The following is a 14,912-nucleotide window of genomic DNA, read 5'->3' on the forward strand; positions in this document are numbered from 1 at the left end:
TGGGGGGCCCACCAATACTTCAATGGACTATTCACCCTTTGATACTAATGGACTATGGACATTTAGTCTTGTATTGTTGCCATGAGAGACTTGCCAAAGGAAAAAAAAATAATACTGAGAGATGATATGTTATTACCACCCTGTAATGTGTAATGTGTGCAAAAATGCTAATCTGTTTACTTACCTTCCACCATGTGTTCCGTTGTGGAGACATTGTTGATTAATATTGTGAAGGAAAGAAAAGGTTTGGAAAAAAATGTTTTGTGGGGGAGGGTGTTGTGACCTAGAAGTGTTTTTTTATCATATCATAATTTAATAAAATAGGAATATCGTTAGAGTTCTGTGGGGGAGGTCACAGTAATTTAATTGTAATTTAATTTAATGGGGATTCTGGATATTGTTCTGATTTATGTTATTGAAAGGTAAAAGTTCAGTTTATGATGCGGTCATAAGCCAGCACGGTGGCTTGGTGAAGAGTGGAACCAAGTGTAGGAAACGGAGGCGATATCGCTGATGTTGAAGGATGTTGTGTTGCTTCGTGTGAAAGAGTGATTCCAACAGAACTGGCAAAATAAAGTTGCAAAAGAAAAGACAGAGTCTGTTTTAAGGGTGCAACATCTGCCGGCCTAAAGATTGTCAGAATCAGAATATTATATATATATTTTTTTTTATTATTCATTATTTTATTAATGTTTTCATTAACCATATATGTATTTTACATTCCCATCAGTCTATTGACGATAAATTAAATGCTACTCTCTCCCTCAGTTGTGCTGCTTCTAGTGCAGCTCATATAAATAAAAGCATCCAATCAGATTTTTCAACTGTGTTGTCTCCAGGGAAACTGGAGGCCTTCAGAATATCTAGTGAATGCCCACTGCTGTTGAATTGAACAGGACCATGTTGTTGATTGTCTTAATTATCTTAATTATCCAATCAGATTTCGCCATGATGGGCATATTTTTTGACACATCATAGCCTTCTAGCTGGCCTTGCCTTATGTTAGCATTTGTCATGTTGCTGATAGGAGTGGCAATTAGCTAACTGAAGAAACCTAGCTGACAGCTGAACTAGCGTTATCTCCCGCTGTTTCAAACTTTCAGTTTATAGCTGTAGTGCTTTAGATTTGTTGTTTAGATTTTTACATTTGGCAGAATAGCAGATGGAGGAGAAGAAATTGATTTGGTGGCAAATAAAAACAAAATGAAAACTTTCAAAAAAAGAAAGGGGGATGGAATTTGTCTTCAAACAATAAGCAGCTTTGGTAGGTTTGATGGATTTTTATGTCTTTTTACTAGCAGGGCCGGCGCCATGAGGGGTCTTAAGGGAGCTTTGTATTCAGTTGTGTTTAGAACTGAAACACAGCAGGAGGAGAACGTTAAACAGACCAATTAAATCCTGGCGCAGGGCCTGTAAATATCTATTTATTATTATTGCTTTACATGGTTGCTGCTGGTGTTAAGCATGTTCAGTTTCAGTGGACTAGCTGGCTAAGCCTTTTAGTGAGCGTGGTGGCATAGGTGTGCGTTTAGGTCCAGCAGCTTGGCTAGAATCTCTGGGGAAGGCTAAATCCTGATTGTGTTGTTCCTCCCGGCATTTTTGCTTGCTTCTTGGTCATATAAGTAAATGTGACTGGTTGTTGTGAGTTTGTTCTTGTTTATTCGATGAGGACATTGATTTGGGCTGTGCCATGGCTATGTGTAATGCAGCGTCCTGTCATACTGCGTTATATTAGTACAGTGTACTCACGATGTTCCGAACACTCACGGTATTCCGTACAGTTAACCTTGTGTACTTCAAAAAAATAAAAATCTGCGAAGTTACATATAATTTGAATATTGAAATGAAGTTGAATTTCTACGATTAAGTAAATGTTATGTGGGAAAACCTATTTTTCTACAAGATTTGTTTTAATGATGAACTATTAAATATGAATAACATACTATGAAATGTTATTACATAACTATTTGAAGATTGTCAAATATATATAAAACCACTAAGACTTAGAAAATTTGTTTCCACGCGGTGCCTATAACTTTTTCCCCATGGGATTTTGTAATGGTTGTTTTGTCATGCTCTCAAACTGCAGTGTACGCTACTACCTGTTTGTATATCTTGCTGTTAGGTGCTATGATCACAAAAGGATTTTTATAATATGACAATAAATAAGGTTTATTCCACTCCATAAAGGTCATTGTCACTAAATATGGGGTGGATATGTTGAATGTCAATAGCCTATAGCCCAATGACCTTTATGGAGTGGAAAAAACTGATTTAACACTAGGCCCAACACCTATGAGACTTACAATACACTAGTTGACACGACATTAATACACAATGACTGAAACCATCCAGAATGTACAGTACACTCACAGTGTTCCAACTGCTGCGTTCAAAACAAGGCTACAACAACTACCAACCTAACTACAGTTCATGTGTAATCATTAAAATACGGGCTTTAACTGGGGAACCTTTCCAAAATCTAGGGATTTGTTTACCTATTTTGCTATTTGTTTTATTCACGTTTTTTATTGCTTAAATACATTGAAAAATGAACAGGAAAAAGGTATTGACATTATTGTAAATACAATCCAAGATATCTGTAGCTTTTCGCGCCTACACTAAATCTGCAGTAGTCTGATGTTTTGAGCCACAACCAACAGCATTGTCAAAACGTAGCAGAAACCCCAGCACGCGAATGCAAATTCGCAATCATGAACAAACACCCGCAAACAAATTACCCGCGCGAAAGTAACCTTATTAGAGTTACCAGTGATTACATTTTTAAAACGCAAATTAAAGAAACAAATTGTGATTATACACCTGCACTAACTTAAATTCGATGTTGTCAATTGCCAATGATAACCACTGAACGCAATTTTCTGAGATGCAAAGCAAGCAGAATCACATGGGCTACCTGAATGGAGTTGAAGTGGCTGCATCAAATACAAATCATCATCATTAGGCAGAGTGCTTCCCGACACACCCTTTCTTCTCAAATATCGTGACAAATCCCATAGGTTTTATCTTGAAGGCAGCGCCATGTTACAGCTATATAACAAATAGTTGCCAAATATTCTAAACAATACCTGCTGAAATTATATAAAAACAGGTAGGCATATTGCCTATCATTGTTCTGAGAAAGATGCATTGATAGTACATAAATAAATCACATTTCATTTGGATCGGCTAATATCGTGGATATATTCTATTTTAACCAACCAAACCGGAGAATATTAAACTAGCGCTTCATCGGTCTCTAATCTGATTTTGCGCGCCCACTTCTGCACAGGATGATCACACACACAACTGAGGCGCGCAATTGTTATTTGGGTTCAAATAAATAAAAAAATCAAACACAACGTGTCATAATAATTTCACGCACCTATTCTTTTAATCCAAGTATAATCCAATACATTTTATCCGACGTTAAAATTATATGTATTGATTAGAGAGCAGAATGACTCATGTTAGAAACAGCTAGATGACTGCTTCCAATAACTCCCTATAGGAGCAGCACCTGACACTTCGTTGAATAGCACAGAACAACTAAGACAAGCAAGCGGGCACTGTTGTTTTAAATATGGTTGCATTTGCTTCTCTCCAACTCCTACCGTTTCAAAGCTACATTCACATTAGTCTCAATCAGAGAGGTCGCTAGGATCACAGAACATTCGGGGATTAGCCCACCCCCCGTCCCGCTCGGGACAGAAAGTACAGGGTTTTGAATGTACATATCGATGTACACGCTAGTGGCGTACACGTCTACATTTTTATAATGCGCGATCGGAATTATAAAAAAAAAACATGGCTTTTATCAAATAAAACATTTTATGAAATAGCACAAACTATGAATACATATGAATTGACTACTTTCAAATTGTAGGTATGTAGTTGTTACCTGGTTACAGGCCACCCATGATGAATTCAAATTTGCCCAAATGGAACCAAAGGGCATTATAATGTCAGATGACATCACAAAGTCAAATGAGCTATAAGATGTTCAAAACAACACATATTCAACAGAAACACTTGTCTTGCATATGTCTATGCGTGGTGGTTCTTGAAGCACTGACTCCAGCTGCAGTCCACTCTTTGTGAATCTCCCCCAGATTTTTGAATGGGTTTTGTTTCACAATCCTCTCCAGGGTGCGGTTATCCCTTTTGATTGTACACTTTTTTCTACCACATCTTTTCCATCCCGACGCCTCTCTATTAATGTGCTTGGACACTGAGCTCTGTGAACAGCCAGCCTCTTTAGCTATGACCTTTTGTGTCTTGCCCTCCTTGTGCAAGGTGTCAATCGTTGTCTTTTGGACAACTGTCAAGTCAGCAGTCTTCCCCATGATTGTGTAGCCTACAGAACTAGACTGAGAGACAATTTAAAGGCCTTTGCAGGTGTTTTTAGTTAATTAGCTGATTAGAGTGTGGCACCAGGTGTCTTCAATATTGAACCTTTTCACAATATTGTAATTTTCTGAGATACTGAATTTGGGTTTTTTATTAGTTGTCAGTTATAATCATCAAAATTAAAAGAAATAAACACTTGAAATATATCAGTCTGTGTGGAATTAATGTATACATTATACAAGTTTCAGTTTTTGAATGGAATTACTGAAATAAATCAACTTTATGATGATATTCTAATTATATGACCAGCACCTGTATAAGTAAATTCAGGTTGACTAACAGGTTTGATTTCATTTTAATGCAGAAATGTAAAGAGTCTTCTGGGACAGGTGGCTGGTTGTTGAGAGCCACAACACAAGGAAAGAAACTGTTCAGGTGGGAGAATGTTGGGGTCATGTTTGATGTTTACTGCCTGCCTGTTATCTGTCTTTCAGAGGTGAAGTTTAGGAACTGTGAGACCAGAGTGGGAGGGGACAGTAATGATTTGTTATGCAGTCTTCCTTGTCCTGGTTTCAGAAGGACCTTGATGGGGGCATTTGGTAGCTGATGTCCCTTTCCGTAGACTATTGACTGTATTACAGATGCAGTAGCCTCCCAAAGACAGAGGAGGGTATATCTGCAGACCGCAAGTCAGGGGCATAACTTAATATGGGGGTTCCTTAATATTAAGTTACGCCCATTGAAGGTTTCCATTGGTGTGGTGTTTTTGATTAAGTGCATGTGTTATGAAGGAAGTATTACAGGATCAATGACGAACATTTTGTTAAGTGCTTCCAATTGACAACCGCTAGCTATATATTTAGGGATAGTTAACGTGTTCGATAAGATCGCTTGTCTACTAAAATCTTTGAATCTGCGATTCGAATAGCTTTCCAGAGACAGACAACACGACAACCCTTATAGGGACGTATAAAGATAGCTAGCTACGCGACGAGGTAGGCTACTTGTTGTTATTTCTGCCATGATGTGGCACAAGCATTCCAGCTTGCAGTGCAGCTGCAACTCTGCTTCAATCGAATCCTGGTTGAGGCGTATTTACAGTGCATGAGACTCCAACAGAGGGTGGTGCAAAATGTACACGGCCCGGGGTTTGACAGGTGGATGTTAAACACGGTTGCCTTGTCTCACACCACACAGGGCTTAAGCCAGGTCTAGTCAATTAGGGTACGTAATAACTAGCTAAAGATGTGTGATGCACCTGTCACTCTATGCAAGCAGGCAAGATCCATTTATTTTGTAGCTTAATATACACAATTGTCATTATTTAGACATGGCCATCGTCTATGCAGTGGTGTAAAAAATAGTATTTGGCTGTGTTCAACGGTTTTGTGAAGTTGCTAAGGATGAGCTAAATTACCTAAACAGAGTTCATAACTAACCAGTGGCTTTAATTGATTATTTACACTCTTCCTTTTCATTTTATTGATCACTAGTTAGTTTTGAACTCCGAAAATTGTGTACAATTAAACCAAGATAAAACTGAGAAGAACAAGTATTAGTAAAGAGCTGGATTCTCAGGCCCTTTAAACCAGGGATCAAGTGCTTAATCTTGGTGTTCTGATAGACTCAGACCTTACATTCAACAGTCATATTAAAATGGTCACCAAAACAGCATTCTATCATCTAAAAAATATAGCCAGAATCAAAGGCTTGGTGCCCCAAAAAGACCAAGAGAGGCTAATCTAAGCTTTTATCTCTAGTAGGGTTGACTCCTGTAATGGCCTCTTAACTGGACTCCCCAAAAAGACTGTAAAACAGCTGCAGCTCATTCAGAATGCAGCTGCTAGAATGTTAACCAGGTCCAAGAGAAAAGAGCACATCACTACGGTTCTTAAATCTTTGCATTGGCTTCCAGTCAGTTACAGAATAGATTTCAAAGTGGTGCTTTTAGTTTATAAATTTCTGAATGGTTTAGGACCCAAATACATTTCTGATATGTTTGAAGAATATAAACTGAGCAGGGCTCTTAGATCCATGAACACATGTCAGCTAGTAGAGCCCAGAGTCCAAATTAACATGGAGAAGCTGCGTTTAGCACTCATGCTGTACACAATTGGAATAAACTACCAGAAGATCAGAGACGTGCACCAAACTTATCAATTTTTAAATCCAGGTTAAAATCACTTTTCTTTTCACGTGTCTATGACTGAGCTCCTAAACTTAACCACACTGTTTAGCCTTATAGCTTCCTATGTTTTTATCCCGTTTTTATTCTTTTTATATTTTCTTATTCAAATTTTTATTATTATGATGTTTTCATTTGTTTTGATGGTTTTATTTGAGTATTTGTTTGATGTTATTGTATTAATATATATATATTTTTTATTTTATTAAATTTTTTATTTATTTGTAAAGCACATTGAATTGCTTCAATGTATGAATTGTGCTATATAAATAAACTTGCTTGCTTTACCTGGTTACTTAGATCTTAATTAAATAATTCCCCCTAAAGTAGTGAACACAGCCAAACCCAGTTGAGTACTTTTACTTTGTACACCTCTACTTCTATATGATTGTTGTGAACTTTCATTTCAGTTCCAATGATGCGTTGTTGAGCTGGGGGATGCTGTTGCCTGTGTAAATGCCAACATGGGCCTTATCTGAGACTGGGTACAAGTCCTCACCCTTGAATGATGAGGAAATACAGGGTGCTCTGCAGATGCTCACAGAGGCTTCAACTTTAGAGGAAGAACAAGAAGCTCTCTCCCCATTCATGTTTTTGTTTAATCATTTTGAAGACACTGAAACATTCATAAACAAAATAGACAAAAGAGGACTTAGTGATTATTTTGAGCTCCTCTGTCAATTATTTTTGTTTATGAGGATACCTATTAGCTGTTTTTAAACCATCATCTAATGTTGGTTTCCACACAACAACAATTACAAGATCCAGAAAACAAAATTCAATTTGACGAGACAAAGAGACAAGGAACATCATTTATTTAGCAAGAGTAAACTGGACAGTGTTTTGGAAGTGTTCACCTGGCCATACAACATGATAGGATGAATCCAAAGCCTACAGAATCTGGGCAAAGCTGAATACACAGTGCGTAAAGAAACAGTTTAGTTTTGACAGTGTTGGAATGGAATGTTTTGAATATTTAATGGGGTGATTAAATGTTTAATTGTCTAACTGGCATATCATTTAATTTTGTATTTTTTAGGTTATGCCATTAACTTTAACATTTTGGGCTATATTAATTGACTTTCAATAATGTATGTTGTGCTCTTTTTGACCTGTTCTACTTGTAATTTATGCTATTGAATCAACTTTTAGGATAAGGGTTAAATTAGATGTAACACTTATATTCCTCCCAACAATGTTTTAAGTCCATAACCACGTCATTCCTACATAATAAAAAATTTGCTTGTTCCAGGCACCCATGGAAAAATTAATTGTTCTGTAAACAGATGTATACCTGACCTCAAAATGATGCAAATTGTAACTTGCCACCTTTCTGCAACAGGCTATAGAAAATTCCACACTTCCCATTACCAATTTTAACTTTCTAGAAGATTGCTGTTAAATTGAACAGTGCAAGTCAGAGGAAGGAGAAACAATAATTTGTTTGAAAACTGGTCAGATCTACACAGCAGAACCCACAGGTCTCGGAAAAGGACCTTCAGAACAGTTTAGCTGTCACTGAAGATGTTGCTCACAGGTCCACCGCACAATGTACCTTACACAGCATGTTCACATTTGTCTAATATGTTGAATCTATGGAAAATGCATAAATGGTAATACTGTATAAACTTGTGCAAAAGGGAGACCTGTTTAACTTTGTAACATGATGAGCTCAGATCAAGTATATTTTAACTGCAATAAGCAGCATTCTCAACCATCAACCTCCTAATGATGGCCTTCTACTGTATCACATATAACCAAGCAATGGCTACTCAAAGAAAAACTGACCATGGCAGGCATAGTGAGTATGACTGTGTATGTGTATGTATGTATGTATGTATGTATGTATGTATGTATGTATGTATGTATGTATGTATGTATCTGTATTATAACTGCACTCAGCAGCTTTCTAAACTACCAGTGTCTCATTCTTGACTGTAACCAAAACATTTAAAAATGTTTAGAGTCTCTTCAGTCTTCAAATTAATGTATTTCAGTTGTATGTTATCAAACTATTTTAATCCTGAAACAAAATACAATTAAATGTTATTGGAAAATACCATTTTATTTCACATAATTGGTACAAGCATAATCAGACTAGAGTGCAGTAGTCAAAGCAAATACACTTTTGTTTTCTATATCAGTGCTTGAACCGCTTAAACCTAATGTTATATCTTGACAAATTATATTGAATGAAATCACATGGACTCTGAGATAAAGTTGTAACTTTAGTTTACACTTCCTCCATTAGTACACTCAACGTAATGACGTCATACGCATACATGACACCTAGTGTTGAAATGTGTGTCAAACCAGGATGTACCCAAACTGACCAATATTAACTGACCAATGGCGAACATCAGTGGGTGTTAGTTAATATTCAGGAACCCCCATTTAAAATGACCAATAGCGAACATCAGAGGGTATAACTTAATATTCAGAAACCCCCATATTAAGTAACACCCCCGACTTGCGGTCTGCAGATATACATTATTGGCCGTCCCCGCCCTTTCAACCTCGAACTCAGTAATTCCTGGCAAATGTTTAAGAACAGAACCTGAAAGACGTAATATGATGCGATTGCAATAAGTATAACAGTGATTATGTAGTATTCAATTTAACGTGATGGCGCCGTAAAGAAAAAAACATCTAAACGTTTTTGTTAGACAACGTACACATTTGTCAGTGCACAAAACAGTTATTATGGTATGTAGCGCGTTGATTGATTTTCTGCATGCAATTTGAGAAATGCAGATCGCACTGTCATTGTCAGAGCAACCAATACGCGCTAAGCATACGAGTTGAAACAGGAAAACAGACGTCCTGATCGCGTTCAAAACAACTCTCGTTCTCCTTATGCTAAACAAATTATATCACAGTGTTAGCCACCAGGAAGAAGGAAAGATCGTGACAGTCATCAGAGGAACACACGTTATAGATAGAGAGAAAAGCAGTGTTGCCAACTCTCGCGAGTCAAACAAGCAACCGCAGCTCCAAAACAAGCCCAATACCGTTATAGCGTGTTCCAGTCAATGAATGAGCCTGCCACAGTTTGAAACGCAAAACATGTATTTTAACATCAACAATCAAATAAAAATTTTTTTTACAAAAAAACAATTAAATGTCAACAACGTGCAGGCACCATCCACTCATCTCTGATCACCTACCAGCAGAAAATGAGAGGAGAGATGGAAAATCAGTTTGCTGCTAGTATACAGTTCACTCTTTTAAACTGCTGCTAGTGTGCAGTGTTATGTATAGTGTTGCTTTATTCATTTTTTGTCTGGCTATATTTTTGCTTATATATGCTTCTTAACTCTCACTAAATATTTTTCGGGTGCCATGTCAAAAAAATTTAATTGTTCAGGATGACGCTGTGTTACTCGGTGCATTTGACAAATAAACATTGAAACTTGTAACATCGCTTGGAATTCTAACTAAATTTTTCGCCAATGGGAGGGAGGTGGGGGCAGGAAAGATCCACGTGGGGATTTGTAGTAGAGCAAATTACACTACAGCACTTATATTATTGTGAGCCTGTGAGCAGGCAGTGTCAATCAATGCATATAGGGAAGTAGCGAACGAAGTCTCTTGTCAGATTTTCCTAACAAGCGACCAAAACTTTTAAAACAACCCCCAAAAACCGCAACCCAAACAAACCCGACCCAAAATGAAAACAAGCATGAAGTTGCGTATTATAAGTAGACTTGGCAACACTGGAGAAAAGGCCAGTCACCAGAAGATGTAGCTATCAATATTGCTGACACAATTGTATCCCCAGTTATACTGACACGTACTGAGAAACACAGACGTTAGGTAAAGCAAGTTTGGCTAGCTTACACTAACAGTACTATTTTCATGCTTATCCATGATTGTTCATCCACCATTAAATCCAACATTCCATGTGATTTTCTTCAGGAGTAAATAGTTTAAGTCATTGCAACAAAAGAGAATGGGGTCCCAGATAGCAAAAAATATCCGCAAGGCTTCTTTTTGCCGCCGGCCCTTAGCTGTCGGCTATAGGTGCGTCCTGCTGGCGGGGATGAAACGTTTGCCGCCGATTACGTCACTCCCATTTCTTGCGAGATTTTTTGACTGCTTCATTTTCTCTGGCGGTTGCCTGGGTCTAAAAACCGCGGTCCTTCGGCGGCAAGACGCTTTTAAATTGGCTACTCTCAAAATCGACCGGCCATGTTGGTTTGGACACATTCGCATCAGTTCGTCGCTCAATCGCGAGTTACAGTCTGCTAGCTAGCAAAGTCATCGACTACCATCGTTTAAGTAAGTACATGTTTCCTTTTTGTGTAACGCAATATTATGTTGACATTGTTTTTAGTTTATATATTTAAAATGTGTAGTCATCTTTGTTCTGGCCTAACTAGCTAAAGTAGCCTTGTTAACGCAATGTTGTTAGTACACGTTGAATTTTAACGAGCTATAATAGGTAGCAAAAGCTTTACATCTAGAAAACACTAAAATTTAAACTTAGTCTTTCTTACAAAAAGAACGATGTATATATGTTGTTTAAATTATTTTGTTTGCCTGAACAAGTATGCTGCTAGTCCAGTAGCTAGAGTAAGTGTTAGCTAGCACATGCTGTTTTGCCTTTGTTACAGTACACACTGTGGCTAGCATGTTTTGTGCTGTGTTGCTACTGTACTGGATTTAAGGCGATTGTGATTTCTAATTCTCTGAACTGCTGTACGTTTTATGTTTGAGGAACATTCTGTGTTCACTTGAATCACAACACCCAATGAATACATTTTATTTTTAACAATTTCACTGTTCCACATTTGGCTGATAACGTTTCCCCCCCACAGCATAGCTACTGTGGTTTTGTTGCAGATACCTTGGCCAGAGCATTACCGATTATCTTCACCCAAGAGACCTACTGTTGGTCAATCGTTTTGGTTTTAAAGGTAAATACATTGTTAGTCACAATGTTTAGTTACTGGGCCAAAAGGAAAATAATAATGAAAAGAGTTGAGAGGGACAAACAGGACATTCACTTGAATCACTACATTCTACAGAAGTTGCATTGATTCCAGAAAACCAGGAAAATGTTGAGCCATCTGTAGACTTCAGAGCTGGTATGTAAAATGTATTGCTGTGATGCTTAATTTGTGATCCTGTAACTAAACTGTACACTTTGTTAGATTTTCAAATTTCTGTTCCCTCTTTCTCAGAACCAGGTTTCTCCCCAGTAATCCAGACTCCACTTCACAGAGCCAAGAGTTTGAGTACAAGTAAGTGATGTTATTTGTGATGTTTTTTGTCTTGGAAACTATTGATTCTATTTAAGATTAGGAATCCTTTTATCCATAATCTGTTTTTCTTTAGGGCACTTGACTTTCTGGATAAAAGGTGTGGAGGTGTGTTGTACATATCATTAGCTTTGCACAGTTCAATTATTGTTTCATTACTGAATATGCAGTCTCTGCAGTGAAATTAAAGCTGTTATGTTTTTTCCCCCAGTTCGTCAAGTACTAAACTTTACACCCCCAGCAGAAAATGTACCCTGGCAGCAAATGGGTGAAAAGGCTGGAGGTATGTAATACGTTGCGCTAAACTGTTACATTTAAGTCCAATTCATTACATGTATGCAATAACTTCAAACATATTTTTACGTCAATGATTATCAATAGGAGAAAGTCATCGCTCCGTTATTGGCCCTTGGACTCCCCTGGCGTCGCATGTACAGCATGAAGTTTTCAGCAATGAAGGTATATTCTAGGCCTATGTCCTAATGTCCAGTTTTTGAACAGTTTTGAAAATAGTGCCTTTAGTTTTCCAGAACGAGAACCAAGCCCTGAGGGAGGAGAACCAAGCCCTGAGGGAGGAGAACCAAGCCCTGAGGGAGGAGAACCAAGCCCTGAGGGAGGAGAACCAAGCCCTGAGGGAGGAGAACCAAGCCCTGAGGGAGGAGAACCAAGCCCTGAGGGAGGGGAGCCAAGCCCTGAGGGAGGGGAGCCAAGCCCTGAGGGAGGGGAGCCAAGCCCTGAGGGAGGGGAGCCAAGCCCTGAGGGAGGGGAGCCAAGCCCTGAGGGAGGGGAGCCAAGCCCTGAGGGAGGGGAGCCAAGCCCTGAGGGAGGGGAGCCAAGCCCTGAGGGAGGGGAGCCAAGCCCTGAGGGAGGGGAGCCAAGCCCTGAGGGAGGGGAGCCAAGCCCTGAGGGAGGGGAGCCAAGCCCTGAGGGAGGGGAGCCATGCCCTGAGGGAGGGGAGCCATGCCCTGAGGGAGGGGAGCCATGCCCTGAGGGAGGGGAGCCATGCCCTGAGGGAGGGGAGCCATGCCCTGAGGGAGGGGAGCCATGCCCTGAGGGAGGGGAGCCATGCCCTGAGGGAGGGGAGCCAAGCCCTGAGGGAGGGGAGCCATGCACTCTTTCTTTAATTTTACTTTTTTGTGTGTAATGTAGGTTCAGAATGACCATATGCCTTTCATTTTGTAGCTTCAGGTGACAGCGGCTCGCTTCAAGAGCAGGTGAAGCTATTTGGGACAATGCTGAAGATGTTTGCTCGCACTGGGCAATCAGGTACAACTTGCAAACGACACCTGTGGTTGTTGATTTAATTCCCACTGGGTCCACATGTACGTGTATTAGACCTAGGTATAAATGTCATTGTTTAGTAATTGAGGGACCAGGACTGACTACTTTATTCTTTTATTCTGGGAACCCCTGTAGGTGCAGATCAGACCCTAGTGCTGCGACGTCTTGGAGAGTTTGGCGATGTTGTGCGTAGCATGGAAAACAAAATGGACACTATGCTGCAACATTTCAGTGCCAATGTGTCTGTTGGAGAGCTATCCCTGCCAGGGGATGTTACTCCCCCTAGACACCCAGGAAGATTTGGTGTTTCTTGACAGCATTTTGAGGGGGGATAAAGAGCTCCAGGAACGATTTGTAAGTGTGTTGCTTTCGTTTATAAGGCCGTAGGGTAATCTAAAAAGTCAAATTAAGTTTGTACACTGTATATTCTACAGTCTAAATCCACATTTTATATTTATGTATGAGAAGCTTGCGAGAAATGTAATTTAACACATTTTTGGATTTTCAGCTTCGGTTTTTGGCTATCAAATGTGGGAGGGACCTGAAGACAACAGTGTGGAGAATGCTTCAGAGTATTTTCTCTAATAACCTTGCCGTTAATACAACCTGGACTGGTATAGGGGATAAAACCTGTTTTAGAGACCTGTTCCTGAAGACCATTGTTCAAAGTAATTTTTTTAAGTAGATGCCCTTATGCCTTATGCCATTCAAATGTAATGACAGATCTGTATTTTCTACAGGGGCCCTCCGGAAGAACCCGGCAACCCAGGATGCCACTGATGAGGCGGTCCAGGTTAACGTTACACGTTACCTGAAAGGAGCATCAGACTGTGAAGGAGGAAAAAGCCGCCCAGCTGAGAAGGACCCACAGCCAACCCCTTAAACCTAGGCTGACTACTGACACCCCAGCATCCCTGAACTGGAACACTTTCTTTATCCTGCAGTCAGTAACATCAAGAAGCCAGAAGTGCCAGACTACACTCACCAAACCCACCCTGTTTTTTTTGTATTAACTTTAATATTGGCTTATTTCATTCCATCTTAACGATTCTATTTTAGTTTGTAAATCCTATTTCATACCTGTTACTTGATATTGCGCATTAACTAGTACCAACATTCTACTTTCATTTCATCACTATGCTTAACTGTTATTCTATTGTTAAATATAGCTTGTAAATCCTTGTGCCACAGGTAGATTTGGTGTTTCTTGACAGCATTTTGAGGGGGGATAAAGAGCTCCAGGAACGATTTGTAAGTGTGTTGCTTTCGTTTATAAGGCCGTAGGGTAATCTAAAAAGTCAAATTAAGTTTGTACACTGTATATTCTACAGTCTAAATCCACATTTTATATTTATGTATGAGAAGCTTGCGAGAAATGTAATTTAACACATTTTTGGATTTTCAGCTTCGGTTTTTGGCTATCAAATGTGGGAGGGACCTGAAGACAACAGTGTGGAAGCCAGAAATTCAACACTGCTGTTTGCTCCTTGGGGTTTAAGGCCGGGTGTCTCTGTAAAGCACTTTGTGACAACTGCTGTTGTAAAAAGCGCTTTATAAATACATTTTGATTGATTGATTGAGGTCAGCATTGCAGTTATAATGGTCTGTTCTACTACTGTTTTTACCTCTGTATTTTTATATATGTATATCAAGTTTTGTTTATCACAGATACAAGAGACACATCTTAATGCAGCATGGTGTAAATATTGTGCTCCAGGTCAGCAATGCCATTATAATGGAATATTCTACTCTAGAGCTTTACTCAATGGCTTGAAAATGTGATGTTCTACCTCGTTTTATTTGGCATCCTGCACATTCTTTGGTACCAAATA

General features: G+C 39.1%; 2 long non-coding RNA genes across 2 annotated transcripts; both read left to right on the forward strand.

The window, feature by feature from the left end:
• The first annotated feature begins 12,979 nt into the window (after positions 1–12,979).
• On the forward strand, positions 12,980–13,931 carry LOC114840225. Its single transcript, XR_003782495.2, has 3 exons — positions 12,980–13,065; positions 13,216–13,434; positions 13,821–13,931. It is a non-coding gene; the product is annotated as an uncharacterized LOC114840225 (long non-coding RNA).
• A 53-nt stretch (positions 13,932–13,984) lies between these two features.
• On the forward strand, positions 13,985–14,584 carry LOC117595349. Its single transcript, XR_004576549.1, has 3 exons — positions 13,985–14,023; positions 14,272–14,331; positions 14,486–14,584. It is a non-coding gene; the product is annotated as an uncharacterized LOC117595349 (long non-coding RNA).
• Positions 14,585–14,912: the final 328 nt, after the last annotated feature.

Source organism: Esox lucius, chromosome 11 (assembly GCF_011004845.1).
Source record: "Esox lucius isolate fEsoLuc1 chromosome 11, fEsoLuc1.pri, whole genome shotgun sequence".
NCBI classification, from domain to species: Eukaryota; Metazoa; Chordata; class Actinopteri; order Esociformes; family Esocidae; genus Esox; species Esox lucius.